Source organism: Parasteatoda tepidariorum, chromosome 3 (genome assembly GCF_982258835.1).
Source record: "Parasteatoda tepidariorum strain Cologne lab strain chromosome 3, Ptep-v5.0, whole genome shotgun sequence".
NCBI lineage: Eukaryota > Metazoa > Arthropoda > Arachnida > Araneae > Theridiidae > Parasteatoda > Parasteatoda tepidariorum.
The window spans coordinates 39,855,352-39,870,519 of record NC_141757.1 but is presented as its reverse complement, the minus strand read 5'-3'; the positions used below and the strand labels follow the sequence as shown (position 1 = coordinate 39,870,519).

At 28.3% G+C, this 15,168-nt stretch overlaps 1 non-coding gene across 1 annotated transcript; it reads left to right on the top strand.

The window, feature by feature from the left end:
* The first annotated feature begins 605 nt into the window (after nt 1-605).
* TRNAP-UGG (transfer RNA proline (anticodon UGG)) lies at nt 606-677 on the top strand. The gene has a single exon. It is a non-coding gene; the product is annotated as a tRNA-Pro (tRNA).
* Nucleotides 678-15,168: the final 14,491 nt, after the last annotated feature.

Below are 15,168 nucleotides of genomic sequence, written 5' to 3'. Positions count from 1 at the left end.
TAATAATAACAGATGGTTATTTATATTAACCGATTAATTATTAACCTATTATTGTCTGAAACATTTCAAAAATACTATTTCATCTTTTCACTGAATAATTTAAGGGATTTGATCAAATCACTTACTTCTTTCATAGAAATCGCCCACCAGTTATGATTTGATCAACTTTCTGTGAATTGATCAACAAACAACGATTTGATAAAACCCTTGGAATTTGATCAAATCTCCGTTTTTCTCATCTATATATAAACAATATACAAATTTACTTGCCAGAAGCTTGTGGCAATTTTAATCCGAAAACTTAATCCTATTCGGTGTTTTAATTTACTTATTTATATATTTTTCGTAAGTTTTCATGTGTTACTGCCCAGTTTACACAGCACAAACAATTAGTGACGTATTTTGTGCAGTCACCGATAAGGAAATATTGTCTCAAAACAATAACAAGGAATACAAAAGTAAAGCACAGAAAAAAAATCAAACAAGATCTTCATCCATTGATCGGTAAACTGCTTTGTTGATTTAGCTGTATAACCTAAATAAGATCGTTTCAAATATCATTCTCAATTTTGTTAGAAATACTTAAAACTTATACACCGTGGTGTGGCTCGGTGGTCTAGGGGTATGATTCTCGCTTTGGGTGCGAGAGGTCCCGGGTTCAAATCCCGGCCGGGCCCAATGTTCGTTTTCTTTTTAAATAATAAATTGAAATACATACATAGAAATGCGTAAGTATATGAAGTATATGTATATTCCTAAATGATTTCAGTCTATAATTCAATATTTAACACAGTTTTGCTGAATTGTTTCAACAAAACTTTAGTTAAAGATTAGGGAATTTAATAAATTTTAAGATTTATTTGCGCAGTCTGAAGTAAAATCCACATTCGAGGCAGTTTCATCATTAAATATTTATTTTCAATTTTTTTTAATTCAGTTATTGAACAAATTCCTTGAAATATAAATTTAGGAAACTACACAATAAAATAAGTATTTGATAAAAAGTACATAAAAAGATAAAAATAAAACAAAATGAAAAAAAAAAGGAAGAAAATATATCTTGCACATTTTAAAAGAAATTCTCTCTTTATTTATTTTTTTGATAGGATATTTTGTCCAGATAGAATGAAAATTAAGAATTAAAAAGCTTAAAATTTATTAATTAACGGAAATTAAAAATATATCCAATTAAAGCTACCTTAGGGATTTTTTTCCTACCTTAATTGGATTAACGTCACAGTCGTGCAATAGGATTAAAAAAAATGAGGATTGAAGCAAATAAATTTTTAAGAATTATTTTTCATCCTGCATTAGTTTTAAATAAAAGGGCGATAGTTATATTATTTGTAGAATAATGTTTCTTATTTGAAAGATAAATATATTTTTGTGATATTGAATAATATAATTACTAATCATTTTAAAGAAATGTGTTTTTGCATTACACATAATGTGAAATTTCATAAGAGGATGAGAAAAATTGCCTTTTTTATATCGGTACTTCAGGACTTTCCGGAATTTCTTGTGCACAATCGCAAAACTTGTGATAGCCTACATACTAATTGTGACATTTTTCAACAAAATTGTTATAAAAATCATGCTTATGGAAAATTTGAAACTGTAGCATAGCATTATATTGCCTAAAAATCCAAATATGTGTTCCAATATTTAGAAAAAAATTGAAAGATATATTTGGTTTGTACAATTTTGATATTCAAAATATGAGATTCCTTAAAATTATTAGATACTATAGTTTTCCACAACAGTTTAATTATGTATAGGGAATGATTTAAGATTATTAAAATTTGAACCTCGTATTCGTCTTGCAGTATACTTTTAGGTTACGTAACTCGAGATAGGGAAAGTTTTATGTTTGGAACATGGTTAAAGCAATCACAGCAACATTATTAATTAAAAACTTTTGTTCTTTGCTAATAATAATGTTACTTTGGCTGTACTAACGTAAGTAATAGATGTAATAATAGAAGTAATAGAGAATAGAGAAGTAATAGTAAGTAATAGAAGTAATAGTAATTTCCATTGTCTTCTAGACAATGGAAATTATAAGCTCACAAGATAACGTAGAGTATCCCTGATGGCGCACATGGTGGTAACATTTAAACCAAAAGTGGGTCTTTGATGTATTGGAGCGTTTTTTAATTATGATTTAAAAGGTTTTTCGAAGGACTTTTACTAAAAAAAAAATTTAAAAAAAGCCACAATGTAAGTGGAAAAAAAGTCGCCAACCCGGTGACATTTTTCCAACTAGATATAAATTATTAAAATCTAATTTTTTGCAAATTTTTATGAGGCTAGATAAAGCTGCCTTGATGTAAGTTTTTAAATGATAAAAAAAAAATTAGACCACAAACGGTTTTCAATTCTCAAAACAGTGGCTTTTCTCTATATTGACGTTTTGCGCCATTTTTAGAATCTACATAGAGGGCGCTGGATAAAGATGGGTTAAGCTTGACCTAAAATTCATGAGTAACTAATAAAAATTCTCAGCAGTTATGAAAACAGCATATTATTCGCGAAAATGCATTATTTCATGCAACGTCAGCTTCTTAGAAAAATAGCCTTAAGCCCGTTCATTGAGGTGATCGATAACATGAATCGGCATGATTATTTAAACAATCTGAATATTTAAGCCTTGTCTTTTAGCTTTCAGTAAACATTTTTACGATAAGCATGTCGTTGATACATTAATCTGAATGACATCAAAGAATATGCAACTGGTTTTATGAGCACATTACTCCTTATTACATTTTGAATGGCCTGTAAGGTAACCTAACTTGAGTTCCAATGGAATTATGTGAGACAAGTTGGAATAAAGTGGATGAAATGCGAAAATCAGTTTTCTTGCAACCTATTGAATAGGCGAAATAAATCCTCAGGGAGTGCTTGAGCCTGGATGCGACGCAGATGAATGTCCTTCTGGACTTCATAACCAATTCTAAGTATCTATCAAGTGCAGAGGTGGAGTTATGTGGTGTTTAAAATACTTTTCAAGATTTCTCTAGGAATGGCTATATTTTTGTGAGGTGCGCTTATGTTAAAATAATTAGACAAGTAAATGAGAACGTAAAACAATACTGATTGAAGAAAAAATGCTTTCAAATCTCGAGCCGTAATCTTCAACTTATGTTCCCGTTTTAAATTGTGCTCTTGTGAGCAGTTAAAACGCGTCGTTACGTTTGTAGGAAAAATAAAAATATGAGTATTTTCTAATAAATTAACACTTTATTGCAAACTTTGTTGCCTTTCCTTAACGAAAAAGAAAGAACGGAATGTTTTAGCGAATAATTTATATTACTTTTTACTTTCAACTCTGCTTATAAGATAAGAGTGTAGCTGAAGAAAAAAAAAGATGGCAAATAAGAAGAAACAAGCCATCAGTAGGGTAAAAAGATAAAATACTTTCGAAGGATGGGCTTTTACGATGCACCAAGTGGCTTACACGTTGAATGTAAATGGAAACTTTAAGCCCATAAGTTTCGAGTCCATTTACATGGAGCAGGTACTTTTACGAAATGTTTTTGGGCTTTAGTTTTTCTTAAAAAAAAACCCCTTTTTTTCAAGTGTGAATAATTCTTCACGCGTCGGTCGTGTATTTTAAGACTTTTTTGTTTCTTTTTTTGTGATTTCAAGGTTTTATTTCTTGCTTACCTTTATGTTGTTTTGAAATGTTTAAAATTTTTCCTTCTCTCTCCTACAAACAGAAAAATGATCAAAATGATATTTTTGAAATTACTTAAGTTTGCTTGCCTATAAATTCAAAAATTGTGAATTTTAAAATTTTAGATCTATTGTTTTATGAAGAAATTGTTCATACTTTATTTTTTAATGAAAATTCATTTATCTTTTTTAAATTATATCACTATTAAGACCTGATTCTTTAAAATGCTAATGAGGCCCAAGATTTCGGGCAATCAGTTAAAGTGAACCTGAATTTTCAAAGCACAAATTGGATAGGATTTATTGGATATTTATTTTTAGATGCGCAGTAAAAAATTCCTGATAAAATTAGAGTAAAAAGTACTGTGTTGGTTTTTACAAAAGGTACTTTTTACTGTAAAATCCATTTTTATCGTAACATTTCACGGAACAAAAAATATGACGTGCTGTGATGTTTACATTAACATTCTCCGAACCACTGTAATTAACTAAAGTTACAATTTAAAACTAATGGTATAAAATTTAATGGTAAAAAATATTTTATAACCCTGAATTTTTACACTGTTTTTTTGCTTATCTGGAGTTTTTTACACTGTGATAGACCTTGATTTTATAGATATGAATTTGTAATTACTCACAAAGAAATCAGGTATTGTTAATTCTTCTGGTAGAATATAATATTTAAAAAAAATAAAAGGTTTCACTTTAGAAGGAAATATTAATTTCTTAAAACTTCTACATGAAATGTTATGCAGTTAGTATTTCTCATTTCTCTAAAACTGATTAAAACAATTATAATAATACAAAACAAATAAAACTTCCTTAATAAATAGACAATTTATTCTGTAATTCACTAATTTATTACATTACTTATTATTCACTTTTTACTTAATACTTATCTGTAATATCATTTAACTAGATTTGAGATATTAAATTAAGTAGTTATAAATATTGTTATGCATAACTTAAAGTGGATAAAAAGATGTTAAATATTCCTTTACGTTGACAGAAAGTGCTTGAAGCCTAAAAATTAGAGTTAACCTTGGGATCGACTTCTTGTTAGTTGGATACTAATTAATAGCATGCCCATTTTGTGTTTGTTCTAAAAATACACCAAGTTAGTGAAGGTTGTTAGTGACTACTTTTTTGACTCGAGTCAATTTTGTCAATAACCAAATAATCAAGTCAACTCAATCAATAACCAAATCAATTTTGATGAAAACAAATATTTTTCTTTGGCATACTTAGGTATATTTTAGAATACTTTTTAACCTCAGTTAAATGAGAAAAAACCTGTTTGTATTCCTTTATTTTGAATCTAGTATAAATAATATATTTGAGTCATCATTTTTTATTTAAATCTATTAAAAATAACACTTTTTAGTTTTCATCTTTAATTTAATTCCGGCGGATATAATACTTTATTGTATTCATGAAAAAGTAGACAAATTCGAAGGTTATTTATACTTCCGTGACAAAATCACTTACTCAAAATTATTTAAAAAAAATGGATAGTTTGTAAGACCTGCCATATGTCAGGCATTCCTATTTAACGTTCTCAATAAAAATAAAAATTACTGTCATATCCCATTAGTTATACTTTTCCTAGCTTCCATAAATATATACAATTAAATTTTGATAAATGATATTGTATTTCAAACATCTACATTGCGTGCCTTGCTTAATATGCAAAGAAATAAAAGTAAATGCCAGTTTAGGACTCATGTCACGAAAACGAAAGTTTCTTTGAATTTTGATAAAAATAATATTACATAAAATAAGATATATTTGATAGTAAAAATAAGGATCTAGTAAATCTAGTCTTAAGTCAAGAAGTCAATCAAATTTAAAGATAATTAATATTACTATTCATGTTGGTTATTATGCTTGCGTTACCTTGAACTGTATTAATCAGAACAAAAATTCTTAAAAACTATTACGCCAGACCATTTATTAATGATATGGTAGTTCAAATTAGATATAAGGTGCATCAAAACAACACAACATAGTTTTTAACATATTTACGAAAGAAGTAAAAAAAAAAGAAAAAAAAACAGGAGTGAATATTTGAAGTAGTAATAGTCTTATGATTTATCAATTGAAAACAAAACTGCATTAATTTTCATTGAAGTTAATTCATTGAATGGAATATATAAAAGGCTTGATTAGTTTTTTATGACGTTTTTTATAACTGGCAAAATCTATTGATATTTTATCTTACGTAAATGTTAGTTTAATATTATTATAATATTGTGCCGATCAAAAACTGCCTTATTGGTAGGTTTGCTGCGTTCCAACAATCATTTTTGCCCCCTCATTTGGGTCTTTTATACCTGATTTTTTTTTGAACTAGCATTTTAAATTTTTAGAAGTATTAAAATCGTTTCCTTGATATTACAAATCGAACTTTGATATTCCGAATTTCAATAACATAAAAAAGCTCTTAATTTCCAAGGCAGTTTTTATGTTGATACTGGAAAAAATATTTCCTTTAGCGGAATGCATTTCATGGTAAACTTTGATTTGACTTAATTTTTTTTTTCACCCATAATTATTTAGCTTTTATAAGCTTTAAGTCTATAGACTTGTCTTGAGTAATTTCCATGAACCATTTATAACTACAATAATAAAAGAGTCTAGTAAGCCTAAAAGATTGAAAGGAGTTTCCCCAATCATCCATTCGTAAAGAAGTATAGTTGAAGGATATGTGTACACGGATAAGAATAACTTCCATAAGATTCAAAAGAATTCGTTAACTTGATGAGTCCGAAAGAAATTGATACCTCATTATCTATGATCTTACAATGTTTGTGGATTGAGAGGAAGCAGAAATATTAAAAGATGTTTTAGCACGAAGGAGGTGAATTAGAAGAGGGAGAGCTGCAGATTTTTAGGTAAACGTGAAACCAAATGAAGAAGCAAAAATATCGACATTGCTTAAAGAAAATATTTATTTTAAGTGTATACATGTTATACAACTTTGTTATACTACAATAGTTGGTAATTAGACAAAAAATCTAAAAATGTTTGATTCAAATACTAAATTTTCTGTATCACAAAAATTTTAGTGTCTTTTTTTAACTTCGGTTTTCATTAGCAGTTTTTTTACAATATCTGGTGAGCAATATAATTTTCATGTCAAGTTATGAAGAAAGTAAATCTGTAAATAAAAAATAAAAATTCATAGTGATTCTTAAAAGAACGTGTAATATATAAATAAAGAAACACGGTAGTTCAGAAAAATACAGGGATAAAATTCTAGTATAAGTTACACGCTTAGCACGATTTTGAGAAATGTTACCGCTGAAATGAAATGTCGAAGCCTGTCCCCAATATTAAACTCAATAGCAAAATCCCACCACAAATTGCATAATACGAATGCAAAATCAAAAAAAGGCAATATCCCACCGAATCTCACTAAATCTGTAACTGCAAATCTCCAGAAGCTTTACTGCCTTCACAAATTGTGCCAATGTTGCCAAATTCACCTCGCAACTTATACTAGGTTTCTATCAAACAAAAGAAGTGATTTTATCCAACTATAAAAAATTAAAAATAAACTTAAGGATAAAATCTATTCTTCCCAATTTTTCCGAACTTTGTCTTTACCGAATTGATACTCCGATTTTATCTGCTAGATCCTCATAAGTAAATCCTTGTCCTAACACAAAATTTTCTCTTTTTTGCCATATTCTGCAATCTATAATCTCTATAAGCAATCCATAAGCGTGTATATAGATTAAGTTCCTGTTATTAAGGTTTTTGTAATTAAAATAGCTTATCATTGATAATTTCTAGAAGTTTCAATTCAGCGATCAATATGATTGTCATAACCAGATGGGTCGAAAGATTATCGAAAATCAAATAAAAGCAACAACCCAGTTAAACAAAAAGAAAAGATTTTTTTCGGAGAGATGTTTTTTTTTTATCATACACTTGTATTAATGAAAACTTTAAAGTTGATTTTATAAAATAAATGACTTTGCGTAAAAATCAATATAAAAATTCGTCAAGTCCATAATCAATACTTTTTATTGCTCTTCAAAATACCCCATTGTTCTTTTTTATGAGTTAATACGTGAGTAATTTTTTAGGGTTATTTAAAACTGGTTTTAACGGCCCACTGCTTTTAAGCAGTTAAATCATTCTTATAAGAGCATATTATAGGAAATCAATGCTGCACTGAGTAAAAAAAAATTAAAAAGTTCAAATGTGGTTAAAAAATTAGAAAAGAGGATAAAATGACACCAATTATGATAGAGTTAAATTAATGAAAAAAAATTAATCCCAACGCCTGTTTCGTAGAATCTTCTGAAGCTTTTTTAATAATTTGAAAATTAATTGATTTCTTTATTCAATCTATTCATGCTCACTACGTTATATTTTTTGAAATTTTTATAAGATAAATAAAAATACAATTGATGCAATGTTCCTCACTATATTTATATTACAAACTGCAGGTCACCATATTGACTTTTAATTAACATAAAAGTTTTAGACTAATTTTAAAAGTAACCATTACTTATGAAGAACTTTATGAACTATAGTGACAAGATACACTTTTCAGAAAAGTGATGATTTATAAAACTCTTTCTTAGTATTGTTTCCAGATATGTATTTTACAAATTTTCATAAATTTTACTCCACAACAGAACAATGCGTGAATCCTTTTTTCGTACAGTTCGAAAATGTGTCTGATCACTATATTGTTCCAAACCATTAAAAAGTTCATGATTTCATTTCAATCAAAATTAGAACACTTGTTTTTTGATAAAGGCTGTTACATCTATACCGGAAGCGTGTCATAGCTTCTTAAATGCAATCAAATATTTTTTTACTGTTCTATGTAATTAATAGACTTTATAATGCAAAATTGTGGTTTGTAAAGCATTAATTATACATGTATTTTAGGTGTAACTGCTGGATGCTCCTATTTTTAGTGAAAAGCGTAAGTATATTCTAGGGCGGCTTTTCTCATTATTTGTTTCCTTCTAACCTTCTAGCAGATCCGGAAATATATGGAGCAAATGCATATACTATGTAATGTTCCATTACTCCATCGGAAATCGAAAGTAAAAGTTTTTTTCCACGAGTTTTCTCTCAGTGGTCATCACATCGAATACATTATTTTCCTTTTTCCTGGCACCAAAATAAAAAATACTGAAAAAAGCTACCCAATCAAGTAGAATTTTTTTTTATCCTATATCTATATTTGTTATATTATTCAGCTAAAATAAAGGAAGGCCGCTGAAATAAAACTTGGAATTACTTGGAATTTTGGAATTGCTACGTAAGTCAAAAAAAATAAATAAATAAATAAGTGTTGCATTGAAATATCATTCAATGATGTAAATATTCGGAAAAGTTTAATGGAAATTCCATGTAAGATTGCAAGAAAATTGATTTTTCATTAATGTTATGAAGCATTCATTTTAGTCGTCACTGTCGACAGAAAATCTCCTGTGTGTTGGCAGGCAGTGTGTCCCCTGATGAAGGGATCTCTTGCTAACACACATATCTTGAAATATTCTTCCTCTTTTGCTAGAATTGTATTTCTGACTTTCTGAATTAAAATAAGACGAATTTAGTTTTAACTGCTTTTAGTGCTTTTACATTTTGATTTATTATTTTAAATGAGTTTCATATGGCTTTATTAGGAGTTCAATCCAGAAAATTTGACAGCTCACTGCATCACAAAGGAGCAGAAAAATGACAAAGAAACAATTCAACAATTTAGGTAAAGTGAACAAAAAAGAACAATAAACATTTGAATCAATAAACATTTCAACAATATAAAATTTAAACATTAACATGAAGAAGGTAAAGTTAGTGACAATTTCTGAGAGTTCTTGCGTCCCAATACAATTTAGTGACATTCCCACTTTTCTGGGAGTTCCTATCTAGTCCCTTGCACAACAAGAGGGGATCAGAGTTTAATACACCTGTGTCACAAATTGGGCATGCTTTGCTGATAAGAATTTTTATGTTATATAAATGTTCTGATAAGCAATCGTGGCCTGTTTTAAGATTAAAATGGGTTACTGCTTCCTTACGGGGTTGGTAACAGAGAGATTTCCAATTGTCTTGAATATTTTCCCATATTTTGCCTTTTGATTTTATAGTTAAATCATAATTATTTATTTCGTTGAGTTTTTTCATAACGTATTTTTTAAGAGTATCAGGTGTGACGGTTTTTATTTCTTGGGGCATAGTTGTTCCGTTTTTTGCCGGATAATCTGCGTTCTCATTGCCTTCGATACCAATATGTGAAGGGATCCACTGTATAACTATAGTTTTATTCATTTCCTTGAGAGGTTTATATCAAGGCCTGTTTAAATGTTATTTATTTATTTATGTCATTTCAAATGTTATTTGCTTATTTTTGTATTTCTCTGAATTTGGGTGAATCAGTTTCATTCTTTGATTAGATTATATCTTCGTCATATTATATCATGAGATTATATCATGTTTGTTAGATTATCTTTGTTAGATTATATCATGATAATAATGATACGAATTAGGTAAGGAAAAATCAATGATATGAAATCAATTGTGAAAGATCAATTCTTCTACTGATAAAAAAGGATTATTAACGTAAAAATAAAATAATAATGATATTGCAAGATAATGATCAAATAATTTTATGAATTTTATGAAGAAAATATACAATATGATCATTGATCATGATGCAAATATGGTCATTATAACTCATATTTTGCGCATTGAGAAGATAAATGTTATCATATTATTATGATGCTAATATGATCATATGATCATCACGCATAGTGAAAAAAATAATTTTGTTTATCGTATATTCATGATATCATAATCTTTTCATGGATATAATAACCCTCTCCAAATAAAAATTTTAATTGTTTGTATTTATTCTTAAAATGAATATTTAATCTATATAGCATCGATTTCTTCCATTTCAAATATTTCTTTCATCACAAATAAGCATCCAATATTCCAAGAAATCCTCTTTTCTACTCGTTACCAAACCCAAACATTTTCTTATTCAGTTAATCTTGTTCTTACGTGATATCCTTCGTTTAGCAAGGGAAAAAAACTCCTGGAACTTAACAGACTGTTCTAATACTTTTCTACCAGGAATTACAGAAATGCTGGGTCAATGTTGCTAAAAAAATCCACAGAGATACACAAAGTTATATGATTCCCACTCTGATAAAACTAAAACTGAACCAATATACCTTTCTAACCACAATGTAACACCTGCTGCCGAACAAGTTGATGAGAATAGTAACAGTAAATTCTTACATTGTTTGTAACTAAAAGTGTAGACTTATTCAGCGATTTGTTACTATTTGTTTTACAAACCATAGTTTTAGCAAATTGTCTTGAATAAGTGTTTTCAAAATATGCAAGTACTATCATAATTTACTTCTCTCATAGATTTATTCGGGAACATTAAAAGTTACGAATTTATGATAAATATAAAAAGACAATTGCCTTTGAAAATATTTGATAAATGTCAAATGTCGGAATTTGCTGCTAATATGGCATCCCTCTTTGATTATCCTCAGGGATGTTTCCCAGACAGTCGCCAATAGCCCATTGTGCTGCTCTAGTGTGACGTAAATGAACAACAACAACAACGACATCCCTCTTTGAAATTCAAATGTATAAAACAGCTATAAATAGTGATGTAGTACACTCTAGATTTTAATACTTTATATTTCCCACTCATTTTTTGTTTATTCTATTTTTTTGTGTAGAGAAATTTAATCCTTATGAGAATCATTAGACTGCCAAACTCATTTAAAGCAATAGATATTGAAATATTTATGAAGCTTTTATTTTTTATATTAGATATTTTTATTTATCTTACAAAAGAACAGTTTCTCAGCACTTTAATGCGTATCAGGTATATTGACAGCGCGAAATATAAAATTTCTATGCTTAGAAAAAATTATGGCCTCAACTACTAGAATATTGCAAAATTTACCATGTTTCTGAATCTAACGAAACACAAAGAAAGCTCGGTAATTTTACCGAAGTTCTTTGGTTATGATTTTGTTAAAATGAACAATAAAATATGATTTTATAATTTTGTAAGGGATGATAAAATATGATAACTGTAACTTTATTCTGATACCTTAGAGCATGGCATAAAAACCATTTATATGGTTAAATTTATTTTAAATTTTGTATTTTTTACTAGAATTGTGACGAAAACAAAAACCGATACCGTTTGAACGAAAAAATAATTACCAGATGAGTGGCTTAAATACCGTATATTCTGTTTTCATTAGTCAAAAATGTTTTTTTCCCTTTTCATCTTTTACTAGAAATGACATTATTACAGATTACCGTAGTTACCAGATTTTTTTTCCGCGTGCAATTACTAGATTTAATCAGCAAATAACTATTTACATGACACTATATTTCCTGTTGTGGAATTTTAGTTTCTCCATAAAGCATCACAATCCTTATAATTCGGGGTTTACATACGTCAGAATAAGCTCTAAAGTTGAAATTCATAAATCAAATAAATATTTTCTCTCGTCTAAGAGAAGTTTTTCCTGACCAAAGAAATTAAGTTTCTATAAGACTCTCCAAAAATTATTTTTGCAGATAGTTGTGGTTCATCACAATGTTTTGTGCGAAAAATTATTAGTGAAGTATTCATTGCACGAAGGAGTTTCTTTAGTCGTGTTTATAGTTTTGATAATTTAAGGATAAAGTTTTTATGTGTTTAGTTAATTAGAAACTAATTTTTTTTAATGAATTCCACCTCAAACACTCTCAGAAATAAAACTCTCAATGTTGACGATACAGCAATCGTTACGCTGTATTTCGTAAACTTTGAGAATCATTTCGTCACAAAATAAAGTGATTTGTAATGAAGCGCGAACTCTCAATCATATGACGAATGTTATCTCGACTTGAAGTGTCATCGTTGTGAAATTGTGGTAGAATCTAACCGGAGTGAAGGAACTAGAATAAAGACTGGACAATCAAAAATAATTCGACAAAATAAACTAGCCGACTGCATGGTGGTCAAGGATTTGACCTTGTACCAGAAAGATCCCGGGTTTGAAGGTTAGCATCTCACTTCAGGCAATGGTGTAATTTATCTCCTTGTCCTTTTTGGGTTCTTGAGGTGACTTTGTGCAAGTACCCACGAAAGAATGATTAATGGAAAAGTTAGTACATGAGGTACTTTCTTTTTATTTTGGAAAAACATAAAATAACGAAATATTTCTTTAATTTTAACGAAATTCGTTTCCTTGAAGAAGCGACGATAGTTATTTAGACACTTTGACAAAACCTTTGTTTGAAGCATATACCGAGATTTTGAGGTGAGTTGGGTTCTTGAGGTGACTTTGTACAAGTACCCACGAAAGAATGATTAATGGAAAAATTAGTACATGAGGTACTTTCTTTTTATTTTGGAAAAAACATAAAATGACGAAGTATTTCTTTAATTTTAGCGAAATTCGTTTCCTTGAAGAAACGACGATAGTTATTCAGACACTTTGACAAAACTTTTGTTTGAAGCATATACCGCGATTCCGGTTCGACAAAAACGAAGAAGGTTTCGTAATATTTGACTATAAATTTTTTACAGTTAACTAAAGCTGAATTAATAACATAGATACTGTAAAACTTGAATAGATATGAGTAAAAAACAATGCAATTTTTAATTAAATTTGCTAACAATAAACGCGTTAAAAATATAAACTTATTAAAAGCATAATGACAGCGGTATTCATTCAAACACAAATTCAGATTTCTAATAAATATTGAAAAATGGACGGTAAAATAGCACTGAACATTTACTTCATAAATTCAAATTGGAAAAGCGCACAGTGGAGCTATAACCAAATTTGTATTTAGTAAATTAGTAAAAACACAAAATTACTTAATGATAAAAATAGATAAAAATGAAATATAATTGTGTGTTTGCGGAACAGTACTTCATCAGGGGACAATAATAAACCCAAACACACAATTATATTTTATTTTTATCTATTTTCATTATTAAGTAATTTGGCATTCATTATTAATTTAAATAAACTTTGTCCTTATAAACAGAAATACTATATTCCTTTTAGAAGAATCATTCGTGAACTATTCTATTTTTCTCAAAAAGCTCCAAGTTTCATCGAAAAAAATTTGCGCAGTATTTAGATCATAATATAACCTAATTTAGCGCATAAAATCTGATGACGATTAATCCGTACCCTTTAATAAAAATTTATATTTCCATCTTTTACGTAATTAGGCTTAAATAAGCGCTGTAAGTAAGGAATCTAATCATTAAAAATATGTAAAAAATGTTTACCAAGTTTCTTTAATGAACGGGCACAAAAAATATGGAGTAACCAAATCACTCCGGAACCTTTTATCTTAATGACTTTTTTCTTAAATGAGGCTTCCAAGCTAATTATTTCATTTTTTTCCACGCAAATGGTTCCTGTTCAAGAATTATGACGTGCATCAGGGAAAAAAAGAGACGAAGGTTAATATTTGGTGAATCTGGCTAAAGTAATAGTTTATCTTCTTCTCTTCACTTCTCACCAAGTGAATTATACTTTAATTTGATTTTCAAAAGATTAAAAATCTAGGAGTGAAATCTTTTTAATATTTTGTATTTTTCTAATTCATTTTTGCTTTGTTTCAATCTTTATAAATCACGTTGATATTTGAAATAAATTTTGCATGGAATTCCGTATTTTAAAAATTCACTGACTTATAGGGTTAACTCATCCCTTCCACCGTTAAAAACCCGTTACAAAACCTGTTTCACAGATTTGAGATGTAAGATCTTGGTAGCTTATAACTACATGTAGAATTATGGTGTTTATTTATGTAATATTTGTAATGAGTAATACGTTTAGGAAATATTTTAGCCAATTTTTATGAAAGAAATGGAACTTTTTAAATGCTTGTCGTAATTTCATTTTAATATTCTTTGTATAAATATTCCATTATATGATAAAACAAGGTATATTTTAAGATTTAAATTGCTTCTTTTTAGTTTATTTTTATGAGAAATTATTGCAATAAAAATTGAAAAACTGTTCTAAGAAATTTTTTGGAACAATAGACTTCATTGAGAATTCATTAGCTCCAGAAAAATCAATTGATGGATGCAAACTTTTTCCAATAATAACAAAATAAAATCAGTACTTCAGTTTAACTTCTTCAGTGTGTCTATGCTATACATCTTAGTTATGGAAAATTACAACTTGTATTTGTTATTTCCTCATTAGAAAAAACTATTAAAAACATAAAGTGTATAATATTTGACTGTATATGTAAATTCAAATTTTATTTATTATGAAGTCTATAATAATTGACTTTAAGTAAATCTTTATTTTCAAGCTTACTTGTGACTTGCTTTTGAAATTTTGTTTTACACTAAATAAAATTTTAGAGCATATGCCTAGATAGATTGCGCTTGTTTAGATCTTAATCAGCCTTCAATTAGCCCATATATGTTTTCATTGGTTATCAGCAATTCAT